This window comes from Canis aureus, chromosome 4 (genome assembly GCF_053574225.1).
Source record: "Canis aureus isolate CA01 chromosome 4, VMU_Caureus_v.1.0, whole genome shotgun sequence".
NCBI lineage: Eukaryota > Metazoa > Chordata > Mammalia > Carnivora > Canidae > Canis > Canis aureus.
In genome coordinates, this window is record NC_135614.1 from 69,301,602 (window position 1) to 69,319,561 (window position 17,960).

At 33.9% G+C, this 17,960-nt stretch overlaps 1 long non-coding RNA gene across 1 annotated transcript; it reads left to right on the top strand.

Annotated features, from left to right (window-relative positions):
- The first annotated feature begins 1,510 nt into the window (after positions 1-1,510).
- LOC144312928 (uncharacterized) lies at positions 1,511-15,067 on the top strand. Its single transcript, XR_013378585.1, has 4 exons — positions 1,511-1,674; positions 3,302-3,472; positions 10,204-10,286; positions 14,210-15,067. It is a non-coding gene; the product is annotated as an uncharacterized LOC144312928 (long non-coding RNA).
- Positions 15,068-17,960: the final 2,893 nt, after the last annotated feature.

Genomic DNA, 17,960 nt, shown 5'->3' on the forward strand with positions numbered 1-17,960 from the left:
AAGTCTTGGTCTGGAAACACTTCACAGGCTGTTTCCTGTGAGCTGGGCAGAGATTGCTCTTTTGGAAATCTCCCTCCTAGTCAGCTGCTTGTTGGCTGGCCTCTGTGCAAAAGTATGAGCCTTCAAAAGAAGGCAGAATTTTGCTTGGGAATCATTTGTTAAAGATGAGAATAGTTGTGATTTTGTGAATTCAAATCCTAAGATGAACCAACTCCCTTTTCTTTCTTCAAACGGTATGAATAAAGAGACAAATAAGTTTAATGATTTAACTAACTTTAACACTCTGTTACCCCCCACCCAAAACTCATTTTTTAAAGGGGAAAAAAAGGCCTTTGTTTATTTAAGCCATGGAGGTTTGACAGCATAGAGGTTTAGAACAGCTGGTGACCTAGCTAAATTATTCAGAGGGTGTGGCCAGAGGGAGGGACAAATATATAAGATAATGAGATATTGATATTTTATAGAACATAGTGGAACTGGTCATTAGATCTATAGCATAAAGAATTTGGTCAAATGCCATGCTATGAACTCTTTTCCTGAACGTATACTCTAAAAGCCTAAGAAAGTGTCACAAAACCTGCTGATGATTCAGGCTCTACACAGGAACATTTCTTTGTACTCTTTCTAATAGTAAGATAAAATGATGGCCTAAGGAAGACAGAATGCAAAGATATTGGTGGGTGACCTCTTGCATATAGGAAATACTTTAGGAACATTGCAAATTGGGCCTTCTGAAGTATGTCACTACTTCCTCTCCACATGTTCACAGCAGGCGCCCAAACAGCCAAGCTGGCCCCCTCCTTATTTCAGGGCAGACAGAGGTCAATGTGACTCAGGATAGAAAACTGCCAATGGGAAAGTGAAAACAGACCTAACTGAATGGATTGCAAACACTGAAGGAAATCATATCAAAGCTCATGAGGCTGACAGACTGACAGAGTGACCCACAGAATGTATAAAGTTCACCACTTTCTCACTGGCATTTTAGGTGCAATTCAGAGCAAAGTGTCAGTACAAAACACATGACTTGGACCTCCAACACTTTGCTTCCACAAAAATGGAATGTTCTCCAAACTCTGCATTTTTTCCCCTGTTATATTTGTGTTTCTAGGGAGAAATGTTAATGAGTATATTGTTAGAGAATGTTGTTGGTAAAAAATATGGAGCAAGTGTTTATTTTTCTTATTATATTTTTTAAAGGCTCTACCATGGACTAAACTCAAGAAAATTGGTAATGTCTGGGGAACACATTAAAGATGGGCTGGTTATAATATACAGCCTAACTCAGAAAACCCCCAAATCAATTTGGTATTGGCTCAAGTATAGGTGGGTCTATTTCTGGGTACACACACACACACACACACACATTATTATTATTATTATTACTATTATTCTGTGTGTGTGTGTGTGTGTGTGTGTATGTGTATAGTCCTTATGCCAATATCACAGTCTTAATTGCTATAGCTTTATAGTAAATTCTCTTTTTTCCTTTATTCAGAATAATTTTGGCTATTTTAGATCCTTTGCATGACATATAGGTTTAAGAGTCGACTTGTCAATTTCTACAAAAAAAAAAAAGCCTTCTGGAATGTTAATTAGCTTACCATTGAAACCAGAGACCAATTTGTGAAGATGACAGTTTAACAGTATGGGATCATCCAATACAGAAATATGGTATGTCTCTACATTTCTTTATGTGTAATTTCTCTCAGCAATGTTTCGTAGCTTTCAGTATACATAACATGCACATATTTTTAAACGTTTTTCTCTGAAGATTTTGAGGTTTTTTGATGATATTGTGAGTCATATTGCTTTTAATTTTTAAATGTTTATTGCTAGTACATAGTCTTTTTTGCTAGTACATAGTACATTTTTTTGTGTCAGTGCTATAAACTGCAATCTTTCTAAATGCATTCATCAGTTATAAAAGCTTTGTTTTCTAGATTCATTAAAATTTTCTGTATACATGATCCTATTATCTGAAAACAAAGACAGTTTTACTTTTTTTGTTTCAAATTATATATTTTTTCCTTATTCTTATCTTATTACATAGGCTGCATTTATTACAATGTTTAATAGATATGATGAACATAATTATATTTGCCATTTTTCTGATTTTAGGAGATGGAAGGTCTTTTAATTTTTTACTAGTAAGCCTAATGTTAGGTGTGTAATTTTGTTGCAGACACTATAAATTGAGAAAATTCCCTACTATTTCTACCTAATCATCATTGGGTATTGAATTGTATTGAATGCTTTTTTTCTATATCTATTTGGATAATCATATTTTTATCTTTATTCTGATAGAATAGTTAATTACACTTATGTTAATGAAAAGCTAAACCAAATTTCAGTTTCTGAATTAATCCCATGCCTGCCTTTAACTTGACATAAAACATTTTTGAGGATTGTTGCATTGATGTTCATGAGAGGTATTGGTTTATAGTTTTATTTCCTTTCTTTTTTTTCTGGTTACTTTTTATCAGGTGATGCTGGTCTCATTAAATGAAGCAGAAAATATTCATTTATTTCCTTATTTTCTAAAAGAGTTTGTGATAGATTGGTATTATTTCTTCCTTAAATGTCTAGCAGAATTATGTAAAGTCATCCAGGACTGGATGCATTGTTCAGATATTTCAGATTACAAATTCAACTTCTTTAACTTAAATAGAGTTATTCAGATTTGTTATTTCTTCTTATGTATGTTTTGTTAATTTGTGTTTTGCAAGTAATTTGTGCATTTCACCTATGTTTAATTTATTTGTATACTATTTTTCATGATATTCCCTTACTATCCTCCATTTTATTTTTAAAGATTCATTTATTTATTTCAGAAAAAAAAAAAGCTGGATGGAGGAGAGAGAGGGAGAGAATCTCAAGCAGACTATCTACTGAGCACAGAGCCTGAATGTAGAGCTCAATTCTTTGACCCTGAGATCATTATCTGAGCCAAAACTAAGAGTTAGATGCTAAACTGACTGAGCTACTCAGGTGCTCCTCCTTACTATCCTCTTAATGTCCATAGGAGCACTTATTCCTAACATTCATAATTTGTGTCTTATTCTTCTTGATCAACATTTCCAGAGTTTTACCAATTTCATTAAGCTTTTCACAGAAGCTATTTTTGGTTACAGTTATTTTTCTCTACTATATGTACATTTTCTATTTTATTGATTTCCAATATTAGCTTTATCACTTACTTTCTTCTCTTTACTTTGGGTTTTATTTGCTCTTCTTTTTCTAGTTTTTTATTTTATTTTACTTTATTTTTAAAAAGATTTTATTTATTTATTCCTGAGAGACACAGAGAGAAGGCAGAGACATAGGCAGAGGGGGAAGCAGGCTCCTCGCAGGAAGCCCAATGTTGGACTTGATCCTGGGACTCTGGGACCACACCTTGGGCCAAAGGCAGACACTCAATCACTGAGCCACCCAGGCATCACTTTTTCTAGGTTTTAAAGTAGAAACTGAGGTAACTATTTGTCACATTTCTTCCTTTTTAGTATAAGCATTTAACTTTCTTCAAAACACCACTTTAACTTCATAATATGAGTTTTGATGCTATTTTTTGTTATCATTCAGTTCAAAGTATTTTGTAATTTTTTTATTCTAAATGTATTATATTATTTATAAATATTTGGGAATTAAAAACACTTTCAATTATTTTTTTAATAAATTTATTTTCTATTGGTGTTCAATTTGCCAACATATAGAATAACTTTCAGTTATTGATATCTAGTTTAATTTACTTTTGGTCATAAAATTAAAATTACTAACTATATTAATGCCAGAGTAACAATACCTATATTAGACAAACTAGATCTTAAACCAAAGACTATAACAAGAAATGAAGAAGGGCACTATATCATAATAAAAGGGATGATCCAACAAGAAGATCTAATAATTATAAATATTTATGCCCCCTACATGGGAGCACTCAAATATATAAAACAATTAAGAATAAACATAAAGGAACTAACTGATAATAATACAATAATAGTGGGGACACCCCACTTATATTAATAGATCATCTAAGCAGAAAGTCAACAAGGAAACAATGGCTTTGAATGACACACTGGACCACATGGACTCAACATATATATTCATAACATTCCATCCTAAAGAAGCAGAATACACATTCTCTTCAAATACATATGGAACATACTAGGTAACATACTAAGTCACAAATCAGGCCTCATCAGGTACAAAAAGATTAATATCATTCTATGCATATTTTCCAATCACAACACTATAAAACTTGAAGTCAACAACAAGAAAAACTTTGGAAAGACCATAAATACACTACTGAACAATGAATGGTTCAACCAGGAAATCAAAGAAGAAATTTAAAAATACATGGAAACAAATGAAAATGAAAACACAGCAGTTCAAAATCTTTGAGATGCAGCAAAAGCCATAAGAGGGAAGAATATAGCAATACAGGCCTACTTCAAGAAGCAAGAAAAATCTCAAATAAACAACGTAACCTTGCACCTAAAGAAGCTAGAAAAAAAAGCCTAAAGCCAGCAGAGGAAGGGAAATAATAAAAGTTAAAGCTGAAATAAATGATATAGAAACTAAAAAATAATGGAACAGATCAACGAAACCAGGAGATGGTTCTTTGAAAATAACATTGACAAACCTTCAGCCAAACTTCTCAAAAAGAAAAGACAAATGACCCAAATAAAAAAAGTCACAAATGAAAGAGGAGAAATCAAAACCAACACCACAGAAATACAATTACAAGAGAATATTATAATAAACTACATGCCAACAGATTGGACAATATTGCAGAAATGAATAAATTCTTAGAAATATATAAACACCAAAACAGAAAGAAATAGAAAATTTGAACCAAAAATCTCCCAATCAACAAAAGTCCAGAGCCAGATGGCTTCATGAGTAAATTCTACCAAACAATTAAAGAGCAGCTTATATCTATTCCTCTCAAACTATTCCAAAAAATAGAAATGGAAGGAAAGCTTCCAAATTCATTCTATGAGGTCAACGTTATCCTGATACCAAAATGAGACAAAGACTGCACTAAAAAAGAAAACCACAAGTCAATATCCCTGATGAACATAAACACAAAAATTCTCAATAAAATGCTATCAAATCAACTTCAACAGTACATTATAAGACTCATTCACCACAATCAAGTAGGATTTATACTTTGGATCCAAGGGTGGGTCAATATTTGCAAATTAATCAATGTGATATACCACATTAATGAAGGATTAGAACCATACAATCCTTTCAATAGATTCAGAAAAAGCATTTGACCAAGTATAATATCTATTTGTGACAAAAAACCTCAACAAAGTAGAGTTAGAAGGAGCATGCCCCAAGATAATAAAGGCCATATATGAAAAAGCCACAGCTAATATCATCCTCAAAAAGGAAAAACTGAGAGCTTTTCCTCTATAGTCAGGACAAGACAGGGATGTCCACTCTCATCGTGACTGTGTAACATAGTACTAGAAGTCTTAGCTGCAGCAATTAGATAACAAAAAGAAATAAAAGGCACACAAATCATCAAGGAAGAAATCAAACTTTCATTATTTGCTGATGACACAATACTCTGTAGAAAACCTGAAAGACTCCACCAAAAAAACTGTTAGAAATAATACCTAAATTCAGCAAACTGACGGGATATAAAACCGATGCATAGAAGTCTGTTGTATTTCCATACACCAATAATGAAGCAGCAGAAAGAGAAATCAAGGAATCTATCCCATTTACACTTGCACCAAAAACAATACACTTAGGAATACACCGAACTAAAGAGTTTGTAAAAGACCTGTACTCTGAAAATTATAAAACACTGATGAAAGAAATTGAAGAGGACACAAAGAAATGGGAAAAAAATTCCATACTCATGGATTGAAAGAACAAATATGTTAAAATATCTATGCTATCCAAAGCAATCTACACATTTAATGCAACCCCTATATTCATACCAATAGCATTTTTCACAGAGCTAGAACAAACAATCCTAAATTTGTGTGGAACCATAAAAGACTCAGATAACCAAAGCAATCTTAAAAGAAAGCAAAGCAAAGCTAAAGGCATCACAATTCTGGACTTCAAATTATATTATTATAAAGCTGTAGTGATCAAGACAGTATAGTACTGGTACAAAACCAGGCACAACTGAACAAAAAAGAAATCCCAGAAATGAGCCCACAACTATATGGTCAATTAATCTTTGATAAAGTAGGAAAGAGTATCTAATGGAAAAATGACAATCTCTTCAACAAATAGTGTTGGGAAAACTAGACGGCCACATGCAGAAGAATGAAACTGGGCCACTTTCTTACACCATACACAAAAATAAATTCAAAATGGATTAAAGATATAAATATGAGGTGGGAAACCATTAAAATCCTAGAGGAGAATGTAGACAGTAACTTCTTTGACCTTGGCCATAGCAACTTCTTTCTAGATGAGTCTCCTGAGGCAAGGGAAACAAAAACAAAAATAAACCATTGAGACATCATCAAAATAAAAAGCTTCTGCACAGCGGAGGAAACATCAACAAAACTAAAAGGCAGACTACAGATTGGGAGAAGATATTTGCAAATGACATATCTGATAAAGGGTTAGTATCCAAAATACAAAAAGAACTTATAAAACTCAACACCCAAAAAACAAACAATCCAGTTAAAAAATGGGCAGAAGATATGACTAGACATTTCTTCAAAGATGTACAAATGGCCAATAGACACATGAAAAAGTGCCAACTGACCATCAGGGAAATACAAATCAAAACTACAATGAGATATCATCTCACACCAATCAGAAGAGCTAAAATTAATGACACAGGGACCAACGGATGTTACTGAGGATTCAGGGGAAGGGGAATTTTCTCACCCTGTTGGTGGGAGTGCAAATTGGTGCAGCCACTTTGGAAAAGAGTATGGCAGTTCCTCAAAAAGTTAAAAATAGAATTACTCTATGATCCAGCAATTGTGCTACTTAGGTATTTATCCAAAGGATATAAAAATATTAATATAAAGGGAATACATGCACTTCTATGTTTATAGTAGCATTATCAACAACAGCCAAATTATGGAAAGAGCCCAAATGTTCATCAATTGATGAATGGATAAAGATGTATATATACAATGTATATATACAATGGAATATTACTCAGCCATCAAATTACTCTTGTCATTTGCAACAATGTAGATGGAACTGAAGTGTATTAAGCTAAGTGAAAGAAGTCAAAGAAAGACAAATACCATATGGTTTCACTCATATGTGGAATTTAAGAAACAAAACAGATGAACATAGAGGGGAAAACAGGAAAAGCAAGAAACAGACTCTTAAATATAGAGAACAAACTGATGGTTACTAGAAGGGAGCTGGGCAGGGGGATAGGTGAAATAGGTGATGGGGATTAAGGAGGGTACTTGTGATGAGCACTGGGTATTATATGTTAAGTGCTGAATCAGTGAATTCCATACCTGAAACTAATATAACACTATATGTTAACTAACTGGAATTTAAGTAAAAACTTGGAAGAAAATAAATACATAAAATTACTAACTACATTAATTATAAATTATTAAAAATTCAGTCCTTTTTGTTTACTTAACCTTTAATGGTTCAGCATATATCTGGGTGAAAGTTTCATATGAACTTGAAAGAGCATGCATTATTCTTTTTTGAGTTCCTTTAGAAATCAAGTTGGTTGACAGTAGTGTTCAGGTCATCTCTGTCTTCTGACAGAGATGGTAGGTTCTTTAAATTCTGTCAGTTTTTGCTATATCTATCTGAGGTAATTTTCCCTATTTCAAAATCTACTTAGTCTGATATTAATAAAGCCATTCCAGCTTTCTTATGTTTACACATATTCTGAGTAAATAGTGTATCTTTTTTCATTCTTTTTACTTTCATCTATCTGATTTTCTTGTACATGTCATATAGGTCTATTTTTGTGCATAATAATCTCTGCCTTTTAAAATGGTATGTTTATACAATTTATAGTTAAAATAGTTATCAGTATGATTGTTGCTTTTAAATCTACCATTTGCAACTCATGTGCTAATTGCTCATCTGCAGTTTGTCCAATGTTCCTCTTTTCTTGGTTCTTTATAATTATTTATGTACATTTTAAGATTCCATTTTATATTCACCATTGATTTATTTTATATTTTGTTGAATAGTCATGGGTTTATATTAAGCTTCTGTACCTTAATAGAGTCTATTTTCAAATAATATTATACTACTTTATGTGGTACACTTGCAAAAATATGCTTTTCAGACAGAAGCACATAAATATAATAGATAATAGTCTGCCCTTGAGAGACTTATTAAAGAGATGTGCACTGACCCTGGTGGGCGTGGTGCCTTAGGGTAGGGAACTCCAGGTTCAGGGGTACTAAGAGAATGGTCTAGATTAAAGATCCTCTTGACCTTGCAGACTTTCACCTGCTGGAAAGGGCAATAGCTAGAAGTCGACTGCAGCAATGTCTTCTAAGTTTCAAGGCCCAGGGTCTACGGGCAATATTATCTCTTAATATTGACTATGCTCTTCAGCGTTATGTCCTCAGGCATTAGTTAGTCTCTTGATCAGAGCTTCTAATTTGAGATAGATTGGGAAATAATTTCTTTCAGAATTAAACTCAAAGTAAAAACTCAGAGTGGGGAAAAAAAAGGATAAAAATCAAGAAAATTTTAGACAAAGTGGTGAAAGTAATTGAATTTTCACTGATTGACAATTTCTCTGAATTTATTGCTAGGTTAGTATAATTAACTAATTCTTAAACTCATATAATTATCCTGGTAACTACCAAAATTTTATGATAACTTTCTCTTCTTTAGATCTTCCCCTTCTTTTCAAAACCTTCTGCTTCACAAGGGCCTAATTTCCTATTTTCACTTATTTCTGTATATTGTTAAATGTCTAAATATTTTCCCCAGATTGAGGCTGTTTCTAATACTATTGTAAATATCGAATTTTAATAATTATATTCTGTATAATTTTATTAACAATTTATATATAAATAATGACATCAGTACTTAGGAGAACTCAATTGATCTGTACTAACAAATTTAGTTTTCACACACATACACACACACACTGTAGTTAAAACCAATGATTATTTCAAAAAAAAATTAAAGTTTTTTTTTCTTCTTTAAATGGGACCATTCTACCCAAAGAGGGACTACTTCTTTTTTTTAAACTATAAGGACAATTTTGGCCTAATTATATGTTAAACATTTATTAAGCTGTCACATAAAGACAGAATGTGTACCTAATATTAAAAAGCTCTGTTCTGTCCTCAAAGAGCTAACATTCTAAAAGTTAACAGAGAGAGAAATAATGTAAACAAACATGGTCAGGCATGGATTTAAACTCACTAGAAATTATCCTTATTATAGTTTCTTTTTTTGATCTTTCCCTGATTATGTACAAATAGATTTTTGGCATGTGAAATGATGTCATTGTTTAAATTGGCAGTTTAGGAAATTGGCTTGACCTGACTCCATCTCTTTCAGCCTGAGGGATAGTCCCATCTTGGGTGGCCTTTCCCATCAGGAAAGTGTCTCAGACAGGAGGCCAGAGCCTGGCTTATGACATATAGCACAGGAATTTTCCAGAGGCAGCTCTGAGATAAAACCTTCTCCAATAGCTGGAATATTAGTTGATTCAAACAGACATGGATTTGCTGAAGTCCAGTGGCTTTCAGGCTTCATAGTAGAGAGAGAGAAAAAAAATTCAAACTTGTTCAACCCATCATATAGCGTGATTTCTAAACATTCTTGCTAACAAACCTTTAAAAGTTAGAGTTAAAATGTTGATGAAATGCACAAAAGATACAAAAGGTGAAGTTAGCTGTGGTGGAAGAGAAACAATGGGGAGAAAACTACCTAGGTATAATGGTGTGACATATAGCCCTCACTATTTTTTCCCTATGCAAAGAAAAGGGATTGCCTTCCAATGCCTTGTAAGAAGTTTTGGTAAGAGGAAAAAGTTCTGAGATGTGATAGGGATCTCCCCACAGCATAAACTGATCATGAAATTATTTACGTTGATCTCCTTAAATATAACATGCCTAGAAATGGTGCAAACACTGTGTTCCATGCCCATGTCTCTTTGAATTGGCTTGAATTAAACTTCTAACTAGACTAAGGACTGGTATGTATTTTCCAGCTCATGCCTTTAATAAAACCTTAATCTGTTTTTATTGACAGAACCCTAAGGAAAGCACAAGCCTCATATCATAAGGCCTGAACGTGGTGCTCTATGAAGAGAATGACTGAAAGAAAAGTTAAAGGTAGGAGTATATAACCTAGAAAGGAGAAAGTGATTTCTATTTTTTTGGATAACCATTAGGTAATTACATATAAATTTATTATAATATGTGAGTTTATGAACGGGAAGTGAAAACATTTCCATTAAAAGCTTTGTGAGTTTGGTTCACCAGTAGCATTATTTAAGTGGCCAAAAAGGATGTGTAGCACAAAGCTGGCAGGAAGGTGCTCCACACTGCAGGATAGAGTACTGTCTGGTTCTAATGCATTGCGTGTCCAGAAAATAAAGCACCACTCTGACATTTGTTGGCCACAAAGAATCCACGGAGGCAATGGCTATGGAAATGATCATGGAAAATGAGGCAGAGATGTTAATTTCTTGCCAAATATCCATGTGCTCCTCACATTATTAGTCTCATTACAATTAAGTGAGCCTATATGGCTATTTGACTACTTCTGGTCAATGCTCTGTGAGCAGAAATGACCTGTTTACTTTTGGGCCAAGGCATTCAAGAACCAATGCAAGTCCTTCCAGAATTTCTTTCTTTGCCTTAATGATTCTTCAGGTCACTTACTGAGTTGGAAATATGATAAGATGGTGGAACCTTTGTTAGATTGGAACTCCAAGTTACATCTTGGAGGAGAATTCCATGCTGTCTCAGAATGGTTTTCTGATCCTCAGAGAATTTGGCATAATCTGAGTAAGAATGAACTTTTATGGTTTGTTGGAAGGGAATTGGGTGGGGGATGGGCTAAGTGGAAGATAGGCATTAAGGAGGGCACTTGTGTGATGAGCACTGGGTATTATACGCAAGTGATGAATCACTAATTTCTATTCCTGAAACCAATACTACACTATACATTAAGTAACTAGAATTTAAATAAAAATCTGAAACAAATAAACAAAAAGAAAACTTTTAAGTGCACAGATACTGAGATTTCAGGGTTTGTTACTGAAGCATAACTGACTGACTATAGGAAATTATACCAATGGGAAGGAAATGTTAGATGCCACACAATAGGCAGCTAAATGTGTTCATGAGACATTTATAGGAATATCTAGAATACTGTTTAGAGACTTTAGAAATATTTAAATAATACACAGGTTAATATTCAGTAAAACAAAGGTTATTACTTTTCATGTAATCCTTCCTCTTTAAACCTTATAATGCTGTAAATTAGAAGTGATAGAAATATCATAGATGGTTTTTCCATTTCCTTTATTTTATATGTGTATCCCCTTAAAGCCTAATGTGAAAAGTTCCTTGCCCTTACCCACTCAGTAAATTAATGACAAGGAGAAAATGGTATGAACTGCAGCCTGGGGCGTATATTAGGAGCTAGGTAGGCATAGTGAAAGCCCTTTACAGATTACTTCATTTCCCAGCTCTCTCAATTTGTTAGTGCTCCCCTTCAATGCTCTTATAGTACTTTGCTCTACTGGTACAACTTTGTATCCACTGCAGTTTGTGAATTCCACAGTGAAATACTTCATCATAAAGACTATTAATCTTTGTCTCTAGTGTCCAACATAGGGACTGCAGCAAAAAAATGAACTAAACAAAATTTTATTGAATAAATGAAAGCTCAGGTGGTATTAACACTGAAGAAAGTTTTGGGTAGTGTAATGCTTTGGATATATGAAAATATGTACATTGAAATTATGTAAAAAAAATCCACTGATAATTTTGGATATTAGAGCAAAAAAATATCTTCTCCCATTCTGGTAAAAATATATCTCTTCCCAACCAGCTCAGAGGTTAGAATTCTCAAAATTGGTGTGTACTTTGGTCTGAGTATTAATTAAATAGAAATACACCTGGGAAAATGGAATGACATACAATTATTTATCTGTTAACGCCTTGGTACAAATTAACAAACCATATAGTCTTAGACAATAGGTTCCTGATGGAAAGGGATGTATAGAACATTCATTTTTAAGGAAGTCGGAGCAAGAATATCGATCTACCTGGACAGGTAAGATATCAGAGTGTAAAATCTGGGCCATCATTTAATGGCTTTATTAAAGTCATGAAAACATGAGAAAGGTGAACATTTTGTCATCACTTTGTAAAATTACAAATTAGACTCCATTTATAAGTGTCTCATGGGTAATTTCTTAGCTGCCTTTCTTTTTTCCTCAGCACTTTCTAATACCTATCTTTATATTGTAGAGAAAAGGGAGGGGAAGGGAGGGGTTAAATTATAAATTCCCTTTTCACATTATGTAATATGACATTGAGGTTGATATGTAATACGACATCTTGTGGGCAAATTCACTGCAATGTGTTTTATCAGTCAATGCTTAAAATCTTGATAACATAAATTTATTTTGAGTTGTCCTTATCTAATCAAACATAACTTACACTTTAATATCATCTAAATGAAATCATCAGATTAAAATTAGGAAAATACAGACTTCTATGGCAGTGTCTGTTCCCTATAAGAAAGGACACAGCTACTAGTAGTAGTCCCTACTAGTAGACGTAGCTATGCTAATATTGATTATTATATTATTCCTTTAGGTTTCATTTACTTAGGTACCAAATCAATTTGGTATATCCTTAGGTGAAGCAGCACAGTGTCCTCAATAAAATAAACAACATTGTCTAAGGTGTGAACATAATCCACAGATACCATGCAAACTAAATCAAACGTTTTAGTGGAAAACAATTTTCTACACTTTCATGATGTTTGGAATAATAGCTTCCTTTCCTTTAAAAGAGATAGTTTTGTAATCTATATAAGCACTCCTAAACAATAGAGTTTAGTTTTTCCTGGTTTGAAAATTTCCACAAAAGGAATAAAGCCATAAGTATTCTTTTATGTTCTATTCTATTCATTGAGTATTCTAAGATTCACCTATGTTGTATGTAGCTATGTAGTCATACATGTGATATGACTATGTCATAATTTTATTCATCCTGCTAATGAGAGACATTGTTTTCCAGCTTGTTTAAAGCATTATGAACATTTTTTTTTAAAAAAAGATTTTATTTATTTATTCATGAGAGACACAGAAAGGGAGAGAGAGAGAGAGGCAGAGACACAGGCAGAGGGAGACACAGGCTCCAAGCAGGGAGCCTGATATGGGACTCGATCCCGGGTCTCCAGGATCACGCCCTGGGCTGAAAGCAGGCGCCAAACCGCTGAGCTGCCTGGGCTGCCCGCATTATGAACATTTGAAAAAATGTGGCAAGAATTCAAATATATAAGAACTAAAACTAAAACCAAAAATTTGAAACAATATTTTATTCTTGTTTCCTCATATATTTGTTACTGAATCTTGACTGAGAATATATCTAAATTGTCAGTGAAGGGATGGAAGAGAGAAAAACTTGGATGGATCCTAGAAATCATGAAGTCAAATCTTTTACTTAATAGATGAGGAAACAGAGATCCAGAGAAGATTTAACTTGGTCACAATGACATAATTGCAGACAAGAGTCAAGAATGAAAGCCAGCCCTCCAACTTCAGTGATACAGAATTCTCTTAACTTTTCATGTCAAATTTCTCCACCAGCACCAGTTTCTACCAGTAGTAAAGTGATAAAGACCATCTGGAAACTTCCTGATAGTCTACCCAAATGAATCAGTCCATAGCCAAAAGTAGCTTAAAAACATTGGTGTCATATATATATATATATATAATTATGTTTTGAGCATTAATTTACCATGAGAGATGGGACACTAAAAATACTTGAGGAAATTCTTTTGGATTTTAGATGTATAATATTTATTATAAAATTATAGAATAATGTTATTTTGCTTTTAAAAGTTTTTTCGTTTTGTTTTTGTTTTTAAATTTTCATTTTATCTTTACAAGTCATTTGCTATTTAAGGAATAAAACAAAACCAAAATGGCTTGCTCAATATCATATAAAAAGTTTGTCATAAATTGGGAAGCAAAATCAAGCTGTTTTTTGTTTTGTTTTTTTTTTCAAAGAAAGGAAATGCGAAGGAAGAAAAGTCATTCCAGAAGAAACATTCCGGGTGGCATATTGGAGAAGACTCTCTATAAAGTTCTGTGCAATTAAAAACAAATAACTTCCTTCTCGACAGTTTGAAATTTCAATATTTTTAGAAAGAGAATTTTAAAATGTTCTTCCACTTACAGTAAAGTTCTGAAACAAGAAAGTAGATTATATTAATGTAAATGTTATGACTTGAGATAAATAAGACATCCAATAGGTTATTCCTGCACTCCCTGCACTAGATTAGATAACTTGATACTCAATATTGACCATGACATTCATCTTGTCCTTTTTAGTATGACATAGATAGAAAGATGATGTGCATGTAAATCAGCAGCTAAGGGAGATATAAAGAGTAAAATAAATACATCTATAGATATTTAGAGATGCCAATGAGCAAGTTTCTGGCAAAAGCCATTGATAAAATGTGGAGGCCGAGAAAATTAAGGCCATTCCACTTTAAGTTCAGGGTTATCACAAGTACAGCCATCCCAGGCCCCTGTGAATAAGAACTGAACTTGTCAGTTACAGGAAGAAAACAGTTTACAGTTTAACGTCCTAGAAAGTCTCATATTAGAATAAAAACAGAGCCCAAGCTAAGGGCAGGAAGCCCCTATTAGAATGAGAACAGAGCTCAATGCCCTTGAAGGCCCCATATCAAAATGTAAACAGAATTTGAGGAATTGCTCCACCCTTTCTGGAGGTCCCCTAGACCAGCCCTTAAAACTAAGCTGGAACCCACCTCGGGGGTCCAAGCCCCTGCTCCGCTGTGTCGGGTATACTCGGACCCAAGCTCGAGCTTGTAATAAACCCTCGTGTGTTTGCATCGGTGTCGGCTCCTTGGTGGTTTCTCGGATTCGCGATCTTGGGCACAACAAAAAGAAGCTTAGCCAGTGGATTTTTGTCCTCAAAAATGTTTTCACCGTGTGTCTCTAGGCAGTGTTGACATTTTTGTATTCTATTATATATATGTTTTTTTCTTCATTTGGTTTTGCTTTGGCTTGTTTCTAAATCAAATTACATTTCCTTTTGATTCTTACCTCGAAGTTAGACTTTCCAAATAAAAATATTCCCCTCTGTTTTATTTCCTAAAATAGCCTGAGATAAAGGGAAGACTAGAGTTTTACCTTTTTTGAAACTTGTATTTAGTTGCAATGCAAAATTTTTAACTTTTTATAGTTAACCAACATCTGTATCATCATCATTACCAAACTATATGGCTAGTATTTATTGGGCACTCATTTATGTTATACGATTTGACCTCCTGCATTAACATGCCTGTTTTAGCAATGAATTGGAATTTACCTTAGATGACTGAAATATGCATAGTGCTTTCAGTTGTCCCTGAACTACTGGTGCCACGAAAAACTGCAACTAATATTGAAATAAATAGCAAAAAAATATCTTACCAATGAGCTTGAACTTCACCAACAAATGATGCTAGTCTATTATCCCACAAGTCAAGTTCAGCCTCATAGAGCAAGAACAGAGGAAAATGAGAATGTAATTTTTGATTCAATGTAAATGGTCACATTTCAAGGGGATATGTTATTTGTGAATATGATAAAAGAAACATACAATTCAATGCATACTTTTATATTCTTTCAATAGATATCTAGTGCTGAAATCCTAAAAATTCTTGATAATGTTGATAAAGTAAGGCTTGTGCTAGAACAACCAGGAAGAAAAGGTGTAGCAAGAAGCACGACATTCTGTTCTGCTGTCACTAAGGGTATTTTCTATAGAGATTAAGTGATATACATAAAGTGTATGACACCAATCAGGCAAACTGTAAATGTATGATAGTTTTATAGAAGGTGATTTCTGCCAAGCGGGGCACCCAAATCAAGAGTTTTTAGAGTAGAATGGTCCACAGCTGCATTAGTGCTCTGTTATCTGAAAGAGAAAACCACCACCAACAACAACAAAAACTAGATAATTCAGCAGTATAAAAAAGACCTGAACAGAACCAATTCTATTGAAAAGGCTATTTTCTAGTGTAAAGGCATTTCATTATATGCCTATTCTTTCAACTGGCACTTCTGTATAAAATTGTTTGACAGCATGGTAGATGTTTATGGCAAATGAAGAGAAAAACCATATTGCTATGACTAGAGAAGGAACAAACAGTGGTTTGAGTTTCTGCTTTCAGGAATGTGTTAAATCTTCCATGAGATATGTGTTTTTGTTTTTTTTACTTTACCTCAAAACAATTAAATATCTTAAGTAAAATATTAACTGTTTAATTAAAATGTTTGTGACTTTTAGATGCATTAATAGCTATAATAAGAGCTGAAAATACAAGATCTAGGAAGAGCTCTTGACACTTGAACAAGTTGAAGATAGGTTTTAATACCAAATTTGTAACTCACTCCCTACAAAACCATCAGGAAATCATACCTCTGATATGATTGACCTGATGGGAGGACGAATGGCCTATTTCTCTGGTTTGCTGTTAGAAAAAAATTAGCTTCCTTGCAGAGTTTCATCTGTATCCTCACCCTCCAAAAACAAATACACTCAGTCTCCATGTTCCTCCCTCTTTTCCCATTTAAACTCTTCTGACCCTGCCCCATTTTGAAAGCTTTGAAGTTCAAAGGTGCACTCTGGTATTGTCTCTTGTTTGCAAAGACCCAATAGAATTTAAATCCTTTTAACTAACTACTTATTTCCTATATGCACCCTTAAAGCAACAGAATAGCTTACTATCAAGCAAATAGCCTTTTATTGCTTCTAAAGAGTTGCCACCTAATTGAGTAATGTGAATAAACTTAATAATGGAAGTATCATATAAATAACATTTTCTAAGAGGGTAGAACCTAAATGTTCTTGCCACTCTCCTCCCACAAAACAGAACAAGATAATGTGTGAGGGAATAGATGTGTATCAAACCACCATGATGCAACTTAAAGTATCTTACAATTGTATTTGTCAATTATACCTCAGTATAGCTTTAAAAAATTTTAAATAATTAAATGAAACAAATAAAATGGCCTAGAGCTCTCTCATCTCTTGAAGTTATCTCCTCAGGACACCTAAAGGACATTTCAAAAAACACTGCTTATAAAGGGATAGGAAAAAAGAATATTTTTAAGAGGTGCAGGTAGTTTCTGACTTACAAATTTTAAATGTGTTGACTAGAGAAAAAATGTGTGAAAAATAAATGACTATATTATCAATTCTTGAAAAAAATATAAAGGTAGTGAAAACAAAAGGAAGTACAAGAGGAAAAGTTAACACATAGCAGACTTTTCTTTCTTTTCTCTTTTAAATATTTCTCCTCTCTGTATTTCCTTCCACTATGGCAAATTCCTCTAATGAGATAGTCTTCTCCCTTCCTCTGTTTGCTGGATATTTGTTGTGTCGTGGCATCCCGGGACCTGACCTCCTTCTGGTGTTTGTGGAATCCTCTACTCTGTGCGTGGTGAGCAGCACAGACGGCCTCTACCCTAATAGCCAGACAGGTCAGATGCTTGCTTCCCAAGCTTCCCAGGGCTACAGTGCAGTCCATGGGAGCAACCTGATATTTCTCCATCTCAGAATAAGATGTAAGATGATCATAACCCAGAGGAGTAGGTGTGGTGGAGAAGCTGCTATAGTGGAGACAAGAGCGGTGTAGAAATGCTCTGTTCCCCCAGGTTCAATATTTCTTCCATCACTTCAACAATAAATTCTATCCTGATGGCCAAAGGGGGTCCTGGATGATTTCCCCAGCTATAAGGG